Source organism: Mustela lutreola, chromosome 10, assembly GCF_030435805.1.
Source record: "Mustela lutreola isolate mMusLut2 chromosome 10, mMusLut2.pri, whole genome shotgun sequence".
Taxonomy (NCBI): Eukaryota; Metazoa; Chordata; class Mammalia; order Carnivora; family Mustelidae; genus Mustela; species Mustela lutreola.
In genome coordinates this window covers 63,819,007-63,834,771 of record NC_081299.1, presented here as the reverse complement: position 1 = coordinate 63,834,771, position 15,765 = coordinate 63,819,007, and the positions used below count along the sequence as shown (strand labels likewise).

The window sequence follows — 15,765 nt, the reverse complement described above, 5'->3', positions numbered from 1 at the left end:
TCTTATTGCCAGAAGACCTTGAATGACTGGCTCCCACTTTGCTTTGGTAGTTGCTACTTGCTGTGTGCTCCAAACTGATTGGTTCATATGTACTCATTTGGCTCTCCAACCTTTGTCTGGGAGCAGGAAGAAACCTTGAAGGGAAGCAGTTGCCACCCCACCCCCATCTTTTTACCACTGATACAAATGAAGTCCAGAGGAAGTAGAACTCAATTCTAAGTACCTGCCTACCTTGCATTTGTTGACATTTTGTTTTTTAATTATTTCAAGTAATTCCTTTTTTTTTTTTTTTAAAGATTTTATTTATTTATTTGACAGAGAGAAATCACAAGTAGACAGAGAGGCAGGCAGAGAGAGAGAGAGGGAAGCAGGCTCCCTGCCAAGCAGAGAGCCCGATGCGGGACTCGATCCCAGGACCCCGAGATCATGACCTGAGCCGAAGGCAGCGGCTCAACCCACTGAGCCACCCAGGCGCCCTCAAGTAATTCCTAATGCATTTGTTTTATCTGCCTGATTAGATTACTATCTTCTTTAAAAAAAAAAAGATTACTATCTTTTGAAGATACATAGTAACTTCATCCCACATGAATTTCCCGAGTCTGTTAACAATAAAATATATGCTCACCCTAATGAGCCGATATTTCTGGTGTTTTCGTGAAATCTCTTCTTTTATGATTCAAGGAAGTTTTATTTTTTAGGGTATTAAGGCTATTTTATAAAAGGCAACAATCAAGTAGTCTGTTTTCATTTCACAGAAGAGAGAATTTAACCTGTCAAGGGAGACACTTACATAACCTTGGGCAAATCACTCAACTTTTCTGAACCTCCCTTTCTAACTATAAAATAAGAGAATACCTATTCTGTATAGTTTTCATGAGTACAAATAAGTTAATGCTTTATGTCTAGGAAGTGCTTACATATGTATCTGCTCAAGAAATACTACTTTTATAACTGTAGTCCTTATGATTATCACAAGTATTTCTAGCCTAGAATTAGTCCTTAGCAGCCCACTCTTACATAGTTGAAATATATTTTTGCTTCAAGCATTGAAGTACCTCTTCATCAGCCTGTTTGAGTTAATACGGTTTCTCAGCTTTCATCCAATGAGTGCAAATGCTCAGAAAACTATATGCAACAAATTGTTCAAAACACTAATTTCCATCCATCTATCCATCAAATATATGTTTAAAGGAACTCACTTTATTAACCAAGTAAACTTCCTGCCTCTAGCCTTCAGAAAAAGAAAAGCCTGTGTCCCAGAACACACCATCTCCATTAAACAGTAACAGGTCCCATGGGGAGTGTTCTGACTAGTGGAGTTCTCCCATCCATTTTCAAGTTGAAGTTTTGTTTTAAAGCTGAGTAAACCTCGCTTAATTAGCTTTTCCCCCCTGTAGCAGAAGTTTTGGGTAAGATGTATATCTTGAAATCTAATTACATATCTTAACTGTAACCTGAGAAGCTTAAAATTCACAGATGTACTTTATCTGTCAAAAATGGAGACAGTTGCCAAATGCAGGCCATAAAGGTGGAGATTTAGTACCCAACAGCATGAATTGTTGCTGCTTTCCTATGTTTATTACTTCACAGTTAATCAAGGAGATAATTCCCAGGAGTTTGGTATCGTTCTTCCTATGTTCTATAGAATGAAAAGGGAAGGAGAAAAGAATATTCCCTTTGTAACACATTTCCAGCTGGAATAAAGTATTTGCTTCACAAGTCCTTGAGGTAGAAGCCAACATTAAATGTTTTAATCAATTTCTGAAATCCTTTTTAAAGCCAACAGACTGGGACATCACATTATCGTTACTATTTGTACATACTTCTTTTGGTAAGACAGTAATTGTATGAATATGTGCATGTAATTAGGACAGATATTCTGAAAGAGGACTGCTCAACAACCATCAAAACCATATTTACACAGTGACCTGGCATTTTACCACCAAGAGCAATTACACTGAAATAATTTTTTAGTGTGAAAGCTCTAATTATTGAGTAGAACATGGTTTCTTTGCTGAGTATTAGAACTGCAAAAGGTTTTACATGTATATAAGACTCAAAAACAACACAATTACCAAAGATGTATAAAAACAGGGAAAAAACAAAGGTGGTTCTAAGAGAATGAGAACAGATTCTTCCTCCATCACCAGTTGTCTTCAGTCATCAGTCACCAGGATAGCCTTTCGGAAGCCTTTAGGGAGACAAGCCTTCCTACTTCACAAACAGTACCCAGCTACCTGGAGCAATTAAGGATTTGTTTCCTGAAAGACTAGATACGGGTGTCACCAGATTTCTAGACAAATGGCCAGCATGATTCACCTACTAAGTAAATAAGTAATTATGGCACTGGACCAAATTACCCAAGAAATTCTGCTGACAGGAAGTTCTTCTATCCCTTCATTTCATGGTCCAGAATAACCAGAGCTAACACTTCTACCCTCCTCTCTCACTGTGCATTTATTTTGCTACTATTATACAACTTTTTCATGTCTCATTTTTAAAAATGTAAAAATTCCAAAAAAATTCAAAGAAATAAAGAAATTATGAGCCAAACATTAAAAAGCTAACAAAAAAACTGGTGTGAAGTCAAAATGAAATAGTAATTGCTCAAAAACCTTTAAGGTCTCTTGTCCTTTAGCAAAAGACCCAGGTGCTTCCTTAGAACACTCCAGAAACCAATGCAGATTATCTTAGGAACGAAAGATGTTTCAGTATTAGAAAATCTATGAATGCATTATACAATATTAATAATTAACAAATTAAAGAACAAACAATCCTTGATAAGCTCGAAAGATGCAAAAAAAAAAAAAAAACCAGTGAAATTTAACATTTACTTAAGTTTAAACTCTTAGGAAATTAGAAGAAAGTGGGAACTTTCTAACACTTGATAATTATTATTTATCAAAAATCTACAGCAGGGATCAAACTTAACAATGAAATTTAACAATGTCACCATCACAGTGAGAATTAGACAAGGAAGCCTGCTGTCACTACTCTTCTTTAATGCTGTTAGAAGTTCTCAGTCAACTCAATAAAAGAAGAAAAATTAAATGAGGTACATATTGGAAAGATAGAAACGACACTGTTTTTCTGTATAAATGGTCAGTTGGTTTGCATAATAATCCACGAGAATGTATAGACCATTAGAATTAGTAATTGTTCAGCAAGGTGACTAAATACAGTATCACTACAACAATGAGAAGATTTCTATGCAGCAGTAATAAGCCATTCAAGAATAATATAAAAAAGTACTTCATTCAAAATAATACCGAACTAAAATACCACTAAGAATAAATCTAACACATATATGTTGATTTCCATGAAATAAATCACAAAATTACTTTCTGATTGACACAAAAGGACTGAACAGACAAATAGGTATACCAGGTTTATGGATAAGAAGATTCAAATTAATCCATGTAGCAATGCAATGTCATTTGCCTTTTCAACAGGCTTTTTTATGAAACATTATAAACCAATCTTGAAATTCCTTTAAAAGAGTGAAATGTCAACAATAACTAAGAACATTTTGAGGAAGAAGAAAAAGGGAGAGGTGGCTGCTCTATCAAATATCCCAATTAGTAGTAATAATAGTGATACTACAAATAAAAACAATAGCTGCTTTTATTGAGCATTGAAATGCCAGGGGAAAGCATTTCACCTATTCGGTTTAATAAGATTATTGCTACCATTTTACAAATAAAAAGGAAACTGGAGTACAAAGAGACTAAGAATCTCTTTCAAGGTACCATGATGGCTACGCAGTAGCAGAGTTAGGATTCAAACTCAAGCAGTACGGCTTCCATCCTGACACAGGAATAGAAAAATAGACTACTGAAACATACTACAGAACTCAGAAAGTGACCATTCTGATACGGAAACTCAGTAAGTGACCCAAAAAATTTAACACGCAATATGTTGCTGAGATTACTAGTTATTCATGTGGAAAAAATAAAATGAAGCTAGATCCTTTTATATTATATGGAAATAATTCCAGCTGGACTAATCATGGAAAGTAAAAGCCTAAGGGTTTTTATAAGAAAATGTGAAAGGATATCTTTAAAATTTTGGAGGAAGCAAAAGTTCCTTATATAAGACATAAAAAGCCCAAACAACCCAATAATAGGCTGATAAATTTTACTCTATTAAAATTTAACTCTCCTATTCACAAAGCAATATTACAAGCAATATAAGTAGTCAAACAACAGTCTGGGCATAGACATTTTCAAAGTGTGTTAACAAGGAAAGATTCCTTTTTTTTTTCTTTTTAAGATTTTATTTATTTATTTCAGATAGATATGAGAGTGAGCATGAGTGGGAGCAAGGGCAGAAGGAAAGGGAGAAGCAGGCTCCCCGCTGAGCAGGGATCCCTATATGGGGCTCTATCCCAGGACCCTGGGATCATGACCTGAGCTGAAGGCAGAGGGTTAACCAACTGAGCCACCCAGATGCCCCAACAAGGAGGGATTTCTATCTATAATATGTAAAGAATTTTGCAAATCAATAAGAAAAAAAAACCCCACAATTCCCATACTTCTAAAAAGGGCTATGGATACAATTAGGCAATTTTAATAAAAGGAAACCTGATTGTCCAACACACATATTGAAAGACCCTCAAACTTCCTCATTGTCAGGGAAATACAAATTAAAACAATGTTGATATCATTTTGTATCAATAGACTGACAAAAATCAGAATCTGATACCAAGTGTTAAGTACAGAAACAATTTCTCTCATCTACTGCTTGTGAGAATATCAACTGGTACAACATTTTGTAGTACACTTCAGCAAAATCAAGGAAAATTGAAGAAATATACCTCTTTAACCCTGTAATTTCACTTCTAGGTATGTACCTTACACTAAGAAACCCTCATATGCTGACAAGGACATATGTTGAAGAATATTACTTGTAGGTATCATTATTTGTAAGAGGAAAACACTGTAAGTGATAAATCCAAATGTCTATCAAGAGAAAAATGGATAACTGAATTATGGTGTATTCACACAATGAAACTGCATAGCTACATGCAAAAATATGGCTAAGTTAGTTAACTAAATTAATGCTAATAATAAGACAGATCAAAAAGACTAGAGAATAACACTTTAGGATTTATAGAATGTGTATAGTGTTCATACAAAATACAGTATTTATATGCAGCTTGAAAACATGCAAACAATATCCTATTGTTTTGTATTGCTTAAGGATGTGTATAGACAGTCATAGTATAACAACACATACTAGACTCGTAAACCCAAACTCAGGGCAATGGTTGCTTCCAGGTAGAGAGAGGCAGGGGCAGGAACATGGAAACAGGGAAAGGGACACAGGGATTCAATATTTGAGATGTTTTGTTTTGAAATTCAACAATGGTATTTATAGACTTCAAAGGCCTCTGGCAAAATCTGTGAATTTGATAGTGCTGGGTGGTAGGTATTGGAATGTTCATTATTTTATTTCACATATTGCATGAATATATCATATACATATATATACCTCCTTACATTTGAAATATTTTTAATAAATAATAAAAAAAGGAACTATATGTAAATCAGATGTCCATAACCAGAAGCCTATTCTCCTGGGAGGTTGTGATTTTATGATGATTTCAGAGGTAGCTTCTCTTCTCTTCTAGCAGCCAACTAGCCCGTGAATTAAGCGATATTTATTAAGTTCCTTTGTCAGGCACAAAGCTAGGTTCTAGTGATATAGTGGTAAAAGAGCCAGACATGGAATGAATATATATCACACTCCTGTGGGATTACAAATGTACTTCTACAAACCATGATAAATGCCATGAAGAGAAGTAGGGAAGTATGGCATGGAATAACTGGGCAGGGCAAGGGGCAGATACTGTGACAGACACTGAGATCTGACTACCTGAAAGTTACCCACACCACCCTACCCCCTGCCGCCTTCTGCTATAAAGGCTGAGAAGCTAATCTTCATTTTCCAGATTCCCTTGCATGTGGCACAGTCCTAACCCATCAGACATAGTTAGGAGTCTCTGGGGAGAGTGGCCCTTTCTGAATAAAAAGGCAAAGCCTCACTAGAAAAAAACCTCCCCACCCCTCACCCCCACTTAACTCTCTCCACGCTATTCTGTCTGTAGCAGGATGTGATCCTGGGGGTGGAACAGACATCGTGAGATGATGAAGATGGAGGCCATATGCTGTGGGGGTAGAGCACAGGGATGGGCTCCCGGGTCCCTGACAACACGGCTGAACCATGGTTGGGTTGCACTGTTCACACTGAACTTCTTTTCAGCTGGTTATTAAGGAGATTTCCTCTTATTTGGAGGCAAAATCATTCTGAACAGAGAGCTTCTAGAAGAGGCAACATTTAAATAGAGAGGAGAGGAAGGAGAGGGAGCCAACCCTGCAGAGAGCAAGAATGGAGCAGGGAAGTGGGCGGGTAGACGAGCCCCACAGAGACGGAAACAGCATGTTTCAGAGGGCTGGCTTGCTTGAGGAGCCCACGGAGCCCACTGAGGCTAGAGCTTAATAATGGGTGTGGGACTGCTTTGCAACTGGCTGGGAATCTGGTATCTGACTATCTCAGGTTAAGAACTGTGGAGTTAATGATCTGAAAACAATAGACTCCGTAGCACCGGCTAGTTGCTGTTCTCAGGGACTTTTTATAACACAAAGAATTAACCCCTAACCCATCTACTTGGATTTTTGTGTGTTTGATCCTTCAGAAGTGAAGTCCACCAAGTCTGCCTGTAGTCCAGAGGTACAGCTCTCCCCACCTACCTCCTCTATCAGCTGAAAGGAAAAAAATTAGCATCTCTCTAGTCCCCTTGACATAAAGGAAACTGCAGTGATAGGATTTAACCAAAGGCTAGCCAACCGTGTCTTGGGCATTCCCTGTGCTACAGAGGTTTCTATTTTGTTCTGTATTTATCTGAATGGGAAGAGGCAATGTCATTGTTGAAAAAAGAGTCTGACCTGAATAACACAACAGAAATCTAGTTCCTTTAATCCTGTCCTCACTGGGCACTAAGGCAAGGAAGGGTTGGCTGACTTTCTAATGTGCTTCCTATTGGTCTATTTCCTGGATCCTATACTCTTGGCAAATGAAGGTTATTTTACAAGACAGTATTTACTGAGCACCTGGGTAGGCAGAGTGCCAGTTGAGGCAAGAAGCCCATGGCTTGGAAGAAAATGTCCATTTTCCTCTGAAAAGTCTCAATTTGATGGGTATTCTGCACGTTTTCACTTGGTTATTTTAGAGTAGACTTGGTTATTTATTATTCATTTTCCGCCCTCTCCCTCCTCTTCCCTTTAGCTTTCTGTAACTAAACTGTAGCCCATCTAATTCTTTTAATCTTTCACCCACGTCCTTCCCTGAATTCATTCATTCTTGTTGCTATTCTCTGCACTTCTTCCAAACTGCCTGAGCTGTCCCAGTAATGAGGTGGTGGGGACAGAGCGCGTGGTGCCAGGTGCTGCTCGGCTCGAAGTGTCCACAGAGGAACTGTTCTTCCGTGCCCTTCTGCACAGGCAGCCTCTACCTGGCCTTCCCTTTCATCCTGCCAGACTGCCTGGCTGGCCTGAATTTAATTTGCAGACCACTATGCCCCCTGGGCCTACTTTGGCATCACTGCGCTGTGGCGTCTGCTTCCCAGAGATCAGCTCTGTGTTTGGACTCTCTTCCCCCAGGTGTATGCACTGCCTTGCCTTTTTCAAATGCTCACAAAGTTATTATTCCCAGCCTACATACCTCAAGTCTCAAAGGTCGTTTGCATTTTATTTCTGTTGCCTGAGCTGCTCACGATACTTTCTAAATTGGAATTATTAGTGAATTTCAAAAACGCGCAGCTTCTTCCTTTTCTCCACCCAGGTCATGAATAAGAATGCTTAAATAAGAATCAGACCCCCGGTTGCAGCAACAGCTCATTAGGCGCACATCTTCTTAATCCTCCCTCCGTGGTCATCCCCCCTCCAGCAGCTCCCTCCGAACGTTCTTCATTTCCAGTTTCTCGGCCAACTTAAAACCCACATATTCAACCTTCCGGATATTTATGGAGAATTGTGCTAGAGCCTGTGAGAGACTCTAAATCATGAAAGACACAATCACCGCCCTTTGAAAGGCTTCTGTCACTAAGGAGTATATACGATCTTCAATATTTAACCAGCCCCTTAAATGTGCCAAGCACCATTAGGTGCTAGGTTTCAAACAGGAGAAGTATAGAGTCCCAGCCAGTTTCCACCATAGTGGATAATGGCACAGCATATGATTACAATGCAGTATAAAAACAATAATGACATGGACACCTGGGAAGTCAATGTTCCAGTCTTAGTATCTTGATCTGTAAAATGGAGCCAACCTTCTAAACTGTAGTTAGGGCTTACATAGGATGAGCTATGGGCATGACAGGGTGCATGACACAAAGGGTTAACAATGTTATTCTCAATAACCGTTGCGAGTATGAAGATATAATGGTTATTATTGTTAGTAGTAGTATCACAGTAACTTCCACATTCAATCTGATTGACCACGGCTGTCTGGAACATTGTGATCAGATCATTCAGAAACGTTTACTAGGTCCACTAGCAAAGAAAACGGTGATGGAGGCCAATGCTCTGATGGACAGGAGCAGGAGATATCTTTCTGACGGACCCTGAGCACTCCTATAACCTCACTCCAATTGCCAATGCAGCCCTCTGACTTAGGAATGTCACCGAGTGTGTAGGAGGTAATGAACTGCATTTCAGGAGAAGAGGGAACTGATGTCCTACTACAGGATCTTATTCACTCTTTGTGCTACTTTAATTTAGAAACCCCAGATGGGTTCTTAAGTGTGAAGAGTCCAAGAGGTCAATGAAGCTGCGATGGATAAGAACTCCTGCTACAGATGTTGTGAAAAGAAGGGCCATCTGTATCCCAATGTTTATAGTAGCAATGGCCACAGTCGCCAAACTATGGAAAGAACCAAGATGCCCTTCAACGGACGAATGGATAAGGAAGATGTGGTCCATATACACTATGAAGTATTATGCCTCCATCAGAAAGGACGAATACCCAACTTTTGTAGCAACATGGACGGGACTGGAAGAGATTATGCTGAGTGAAATAAGTCAAGCAGAGAGAGTCAATTATCATATGGTCTCACTTATTTGTGGAGCATAACAAATAGCATGGAGGACAGGGGGTGTTAGGAAGGAGAATGGAGTTGGAAGAAATTGGAAGGGGAGGTGAACCATGAGAGACTATGGACTCCGAAAAACAATCTGAGGGGTTTGAAGTGGCGGGGGGGTGGAGGTTGGGGTACCGGGTGGTGGGTATTATGGAGGGCACGGATCGCATGGAGAAAAGGGTGTGGTGCAAAAATAATGAATACTGTTTTTCTGAAAATAAATAAATTAATTTATAAAAAAATAAAATAAAATAAAGAAAAAAAAAAAGAAATAAAAATTTTGTTCTCGGTTAAAAAAAAAAAAAAAAAAAGAACTCCTGCTACCAAAAGGAGGTCCTTCCTGCCCAAAGCTCTGACACAGACTCCAGGGTAGTGGTTTGCAACCGGTACTCCTTGACAAAGTTCTCAATATTCTGCAGCAAAATATGAATGGTAAGGCTAATGGAGAGAGGAGTTCATGTGATGAAATGTCTTTAATTTAAACAACGGATATTATGTTCTTCCTATTTTGGGTCTCAAAATGTCATCACTTTCATAGAAAAATGCTCCAAAGATTTCCCCTTCTGTATCAAGCCTCAAAAATGTTCTAAGTTCCAGAATGCTTATTTCTGTGAAATCTTATCTACCCCATGACATAACATCATCAATATGCTGATAACTTCTAAATGTGTATCTAGTAGCAAAATACTCCTCTAAACTTCTGATTCATGTATTTGCCTGCACTGGATGTCTCACAGGCACCTTAAATTTAAGAAACCCCCAAAGGGACCCTGGATTGTCCCTTCCTGCTTCAGCCTGTCCTTCTCTTGGTCCTTTATCTTGGTAAATGGTATATGAAATGGCAAGTTGCTCAAGGCAGGAATATGAAGTCATCCTTAATACCTCTCTCTTCCTTCCCTCATCCCCTCATTTATCAATGAGCCTCAGCAATTCTAGCTCCAAAATATTTTTCAAATCCAACTACTCACCATCACATGGCCGTCACACTAATCATATTGACAGCACTGACATTCTGTTCCATGTGATCTCACTCTTGCCACTCCTCCTTCTCTCTTGTCCAGTGACATCCAGGTAACTCTTAGCATAAAGTTAAAAATTCTTACCATGGGCTGAATCCAAGCACAATTTTATTTTATTTCATTTTTTTTTTTACTATTACAAAAATTTATTTAACAAAAGAAGTTCAATGTGAAAATGCACATGGCCCAAATTTTATATTGTAGTAAAGCAGATGCTATAGAGGGAGGATATTCAGAAGCAGTTGATTTCTTCCAGTGAACACACTCATAATTTATTCTCATACCAAGGCTTCTAATATGATGACACTATTTCCTCATATTATCACCATCCCACAGAGCTCTGGTTCCCATAGTTGCCATCTCCACACATTCCTCTATCCCAAGACTCATAGGAGTATCAAACCCCGGCAATATTCCTTGGACATATCCGCCACCATTTAATTTCAGTGATAATTCCTTGTCAATAAATATTTTCAACTCAGGAGGGTAAGCTTTGCTCATGGTGTCTACTCGGTGAGCTCAAAGATGTCTCCAAAACCCCAAGCACAATTTTAAAGAAGAGTTCCCTGCACTTCTCTGTCCATATAAAATTAATGTGTTATGTGCTCTCACAAAACCTTCATAGTCCTTATCTCAATGTGAATTTTATAACTATTAGTATAATTGATTAATAACTCTCTCCCCCACCACAATGATAAGGCACGAGGGCATGGATTCTATCTAGCTTTGTTTCTCATTGCATTCCCAGGGCATACTTTAGTAGATGCAGACAGTATATACTTAATATTCACAAATTAACAAACGAGTAAAGGAAAAAAAATTTGCACATCATTACTTGGCAAAATAAAAAAGGTGACTATCCTTAGTAGAACTCCAAGTAAGAATTCTTTTTCCTGGTCTCCGAAATCCAAAGTCTTAGAATTACTGCTCCATAGCCTCATCTGAGACCTCCAGATATTATAATGGCCTGTGCAAATGGCCTCTGAAAGCCTGTGGGAGGTGCTGGTAGGGACCAGCTAATTGTTGGACTGGTTCTCCGCTCTTTGGGATGCAGCAGTTTCTTTGGTCTAATTGCACTTCTGGAGCTCTGTGACTCTGAGCATGGGCTCTTACAACTCTTAAGTAAAAGCCAAAGGAGAAAAAGAATAAAAGAATCATGGTACCCATCTCAAGTTAAAGCTCTGCATTTTGGAAGAATTTATTTGTATATTTTATCTGTTGTGTTGATAATCTAAAAAAAATTATTTATGGTAAAACCTGCCCATATACCCATTGGCTATACAGTATCCCAATTCATAATATGTGGATTATAAATTAGAAAAGTGAGATTCTAAGCCAGCCAATCAGATATACATTCCCAGTAGCAGCTTGTGTTATAGCACTTGTTCTGTCAAATAATTTATTGAGATCCAGATGCTCTAGTTCCCGATCTTCCCTGAGTAAGTGGTTGTCAGGTATTCCTGTCCAAAAACAAGGCAGCTGGTATTTAACTATAGGCTCCCACACTTGTCAAATGATCTCCAAAGAATATGAAATTGCTTGTCATCTTTGTCAAAATTACATATGAATGGGATATTTGCTGTGTTGTAATTAAAAACTCAATTAAAAGAAATTCTGAAATCATTATCAACTTTTCAGGCATGAGTTGTTCCACCCAAAAGCAAGCTGTTTATAGCTTAGGCTTTTACCAGGATTCAGAAGGTGGAGGAATTCCAAAAGAGGCCCAAGGATAGGATGAGATCTGGACCAAGATGGAAGCATCCAAAAAGGGGACAACAGCAAGCTGTAGACAATGACATTACCTGTTAGGTGGCAAATGCTCTAATTCTAGCACTTGTACGTGCAACTGGAATTCTATAATTAGACAGTATCATTTCATTAATACTGAGGACCACTGTCCCTAATGAGTCTCTTCAAAATGAACAAATAGGACATAGCTTATCATTATGGCTCTCACTTATACAGGGCCTATCTACGAGATGCATATTATTGGACTAAATTAAGTGCACTACAGTGGGTGCCACCGAATGTAAGCACATTTGATTCTGAGGGAAACGATTATCTTAAGTGGCCAATCATTAACTGATGACAGACAGTAGGCATCAGTGGTGAGAGAGAGGCAAGGATGTGCATGTATCTGAAAAGGAAACTCATCATTTCATAGCCATCTAGCTGAAGCTGGATGAGAAAGCAATCCCAGCCTCTGCCCAAGGCCAGTTAAGCAGTTTCTTAAATCAGGGCATGAATTATTAATAGTAATAATTCAATAGAAGCCTCCATTTATTGAGAACTTACTATGTACTAACAAGAAAGCTAAGCCCTTTAAATTCATGATCACACTTAATCCTCACGACAACCCTGAGATATGTCTCATGATTTGTAAGTGGTAAACAGGAAGCAAATCAGTTTGACTCTAAAACCAGAATGCCCTAATCATGAAGTTGTCCATTCTAGATCCAGACTCAGCAGAGACCAGAGACTCTGGGGTATTTTACTACTTGCCTGGGCAGACCTAGTACCTGGGCAGAGCCAGGCATCTAGGTATGATGCTGAACCCAAGAAACTCCTATAGGTATTTTTTCCCCTTTTATTCATTTGAAGATTGTTTGGACATAATGAAAATTACTATTTATATTTTTATTTTTTAAGAGGAAAGAGCTTTGTCTTTGCTTCTGTGACCTAAACAGTGAATAGTAACTAGTAACTAGTAACACTAACCAGTGAATAGCATTAAAGCCTCATTTTAAAAAAGCAATGTTGATTTAAATTTTCCTAAACCTCTATTAGTACAGAAGGGGTAAACAGTATTCCTAATCTGTAGCTTCAATCTTCTACTGGGCAGAAGCTTTATATATATTGGAATATGCTGTGTCAGAAACCAAAGCACCCTTTTGTACAGAGCTGCCTCTGGAGTTCCTCTGTCAGGCATGACAATGGGGATAACTCAGAAAATCTTCCCTGTTTAAATGTTATTCCAATTCTAATTTCCAGAGCAGGGGCTTCACTTTTTGAAACAGCGAAGACTAGAGTGTGACTAGAGCAGAGTGTGCATTGGAAGCAGTGTGGGAAGAAAGGTTGAACAGAGGGGTGAGGACTAAGAAGGTAAGGCCCCCGAGAACCAGATATCCATCTAAAGGGCAAGTGCTCCTGGAATAGTGGGCCTTCTAGCTGGATATCAGTTATTTATATCTTGGAATGCAGTCTTTTATAATTTACTTGAATGAGGACAATGAGTGGATATTCTCAGGGAATATCCCAAGTGTTGGGGAATCCAGCACTGCTGGAGAAAAGCCCACATGCATGGAGTTAAGAAAGGAGCAGCATGAGAACCGAGGGTAGGGAGGGAATATTTTAATGGCTGGTGGAGAGTAACCCTGAAAAGGATAATGAGGGACTTTTGAAGATTTCATCTGCTACGTCATTGTATGTGGTCCTTAGGAAAATAAGTAAATACTTTGACATTTGTCCTAAAGCCATGAAACATGACCTACCTCTCCTTCTCCCCCCAGTCGCCCTCTCTCTTCCTCCCAGCTGTCCTACTGGTCTCAGAGGCTTAAGAGTTTATGTCAACCTTTCCTAGGGATCTTCCCCTCGGCTTCTGCCACCTCTCCCACTTCCTTCGGGAATGTACTACATGAATTTTTGTGTGTTTGTTTTATTAGAGTCCTACCTTTTCCCACTATTGGTTCATTCTCTTCAGCCTCTAACCTTACTTCAACTACTCTACTCTTAAAATAACCCACTCCTGATAATACATTTCCTCTAGCTGCCATCTTATCCCTCTATTTCCTCCCATCTAAAGTTCTCTGCAAAGACTGCTCTAAAAAAGTCCCCTAAAGTCACGGCTTTCTAAATTTATAGGATATAAGTCCTTATACTGGATGTCATTGCTTTGGTTTCACTTGGGATGTTAGCACTTTCCTGAACCTCTACTCTTCTGATCTCTGCGACATGACACACTACTGGGTTCCTTCATATCCCATTTCACTGTCCCCTCCCAGTGTCTTTCTTGGCTTTCTCATTGGCCCAACTTCTGAAATTTGGCATTCTTAGGCATCTGCCCTCACCTCTTTCCTCTGAGAGTTTTAACTACTACTTTTATGCTGCTGACTTACAAATCTGAATTTCCCACCCAGATACATTGTTCACAATTCAAGGTCATATATCCAATTGCCTCCAGAACACCTTCAATCGAATGTCTTATAGAAATCTTGAGATAAACATGGCCTAAAAATGAACATCTATATCATCCCCTCTTCCTGTTTCTCCTTCAGTATTTTGGATATAAACTATATTACAAATCACCTAATCAGTCAAACTATAAGCTTGAGGGCCATCCTCATCAATGCTCACAAAATTTATCACCATACATTGTTATTCTTTTCTCTTTTTCAGATTTGCCCTCTCTGTTCTATCCAGTTCTCCCTGCTTAAGTTTCTGCTCTCACCGTCTGTCACCTGGACTACAGCAATATCGTCCTCAGGCGCTCGAATGCACCTTCCGTATTCTCCAAGTGCCTATGTTATGCCTTGGCCTCACTGGGTTTCTATCACCAACAGGATAAAACCTGAACTTTTCACAAAATATACAGGCCTTCCATACTCTGCTCTCTTGAGGCTCATCTTTTGCTATTCTCTGCTCGGTATTTTAAGCTCTAGTCATACTGATCCTTTTACTAACTCAGAATACACTGTGCTATTTTTCACCTCAAGGCTACACTAACGCCATCTCCTCTTCCTGGGACTCCCTTCTTCTCCTCTTCCTAACTTTCTGTGACATCCCTGACTCTAAAAACTTAGGAATCCCATTCTATTCTCCTAAGCACCTTACATATCTCTATCACTGCATTTACCACTGCATTTACCATGACGTTCTCTGTTTGCCTATATAATGATAAATCCTTGAAAGTAAAGATGAGTGTAATTATTTCTCTGACTCCTCAGTGCCCGAAGCAGGTCCTGAAACATGGTAGACACTGCTCTGATTTTTACTAAGTACAATAATAACAGAAACAAATATGTGTCTAGGACTTCAGATTTTTTAGATTGTCTTTCCCATACAGCTCATTTAATTTTCATGCCAATCCTTCCTGGCTATTAAAAATGTGTATTTTATTTCAGTTTATACCATATGGAAATAATTGGCAGCTTTAGCTGAGACTACCAGAGAAACACAACACAGAAAGAAAACAGCTCATCTTTATTTTAATATAAATCTATAGTACTCTCCTGAATTAAGTTAATGAGTCCAAAAATAACCCAAACCACCACCACCACCACCAAAACCCAGAAACGAAAGCAAAAACACAAGATGTGTTTTAAAATTCCCCATTCAACATGTAAGTCGTAGTTTACTCCTGTTTCTGAGCTCTAAAACCAATGATACATAGTTATTTTCCTGTGCTGTTGTTGTTAATGGAACATTTTACATATCTATTTCTCCAACTTTTTGAGTAGAATTTTTAATCTTTCCTTGGTCCAGAAATTGCCAGTTCATCTGGAGTTCCCAGTTCCCATTTTGTATTTTTACCTGATTTTTTTCTTAACTTTTAGATAACAGACTAATTCACAAATTGGATTTTTTAAATGTAAAAGTATTAAAGTGAAA

The 15,765-nt window shown here is 38.8% G+C and overlaps 1 protein-coding gene and 1 pseudogene across 2 annotated transcripts in view; both read right to left on the bottom strand.

The window, feature by feature from the left end:
* Positions 1-15,765, bottom strand: part of ST6GALNAC3 (ST6 N-acetylgalactosaminide alpha-2,6-sialyltransferase 3) — a 527,343-nt gene that overhangs the window by 81,727 nt on the left and 429,851 nt on the right. The window lies entirely within an intron of this gene.
* Positions 10,280-11,017, bottom strand: LOC131808907 (small nuclear ribonucleoprotein G-like; annotated as a pseudogene).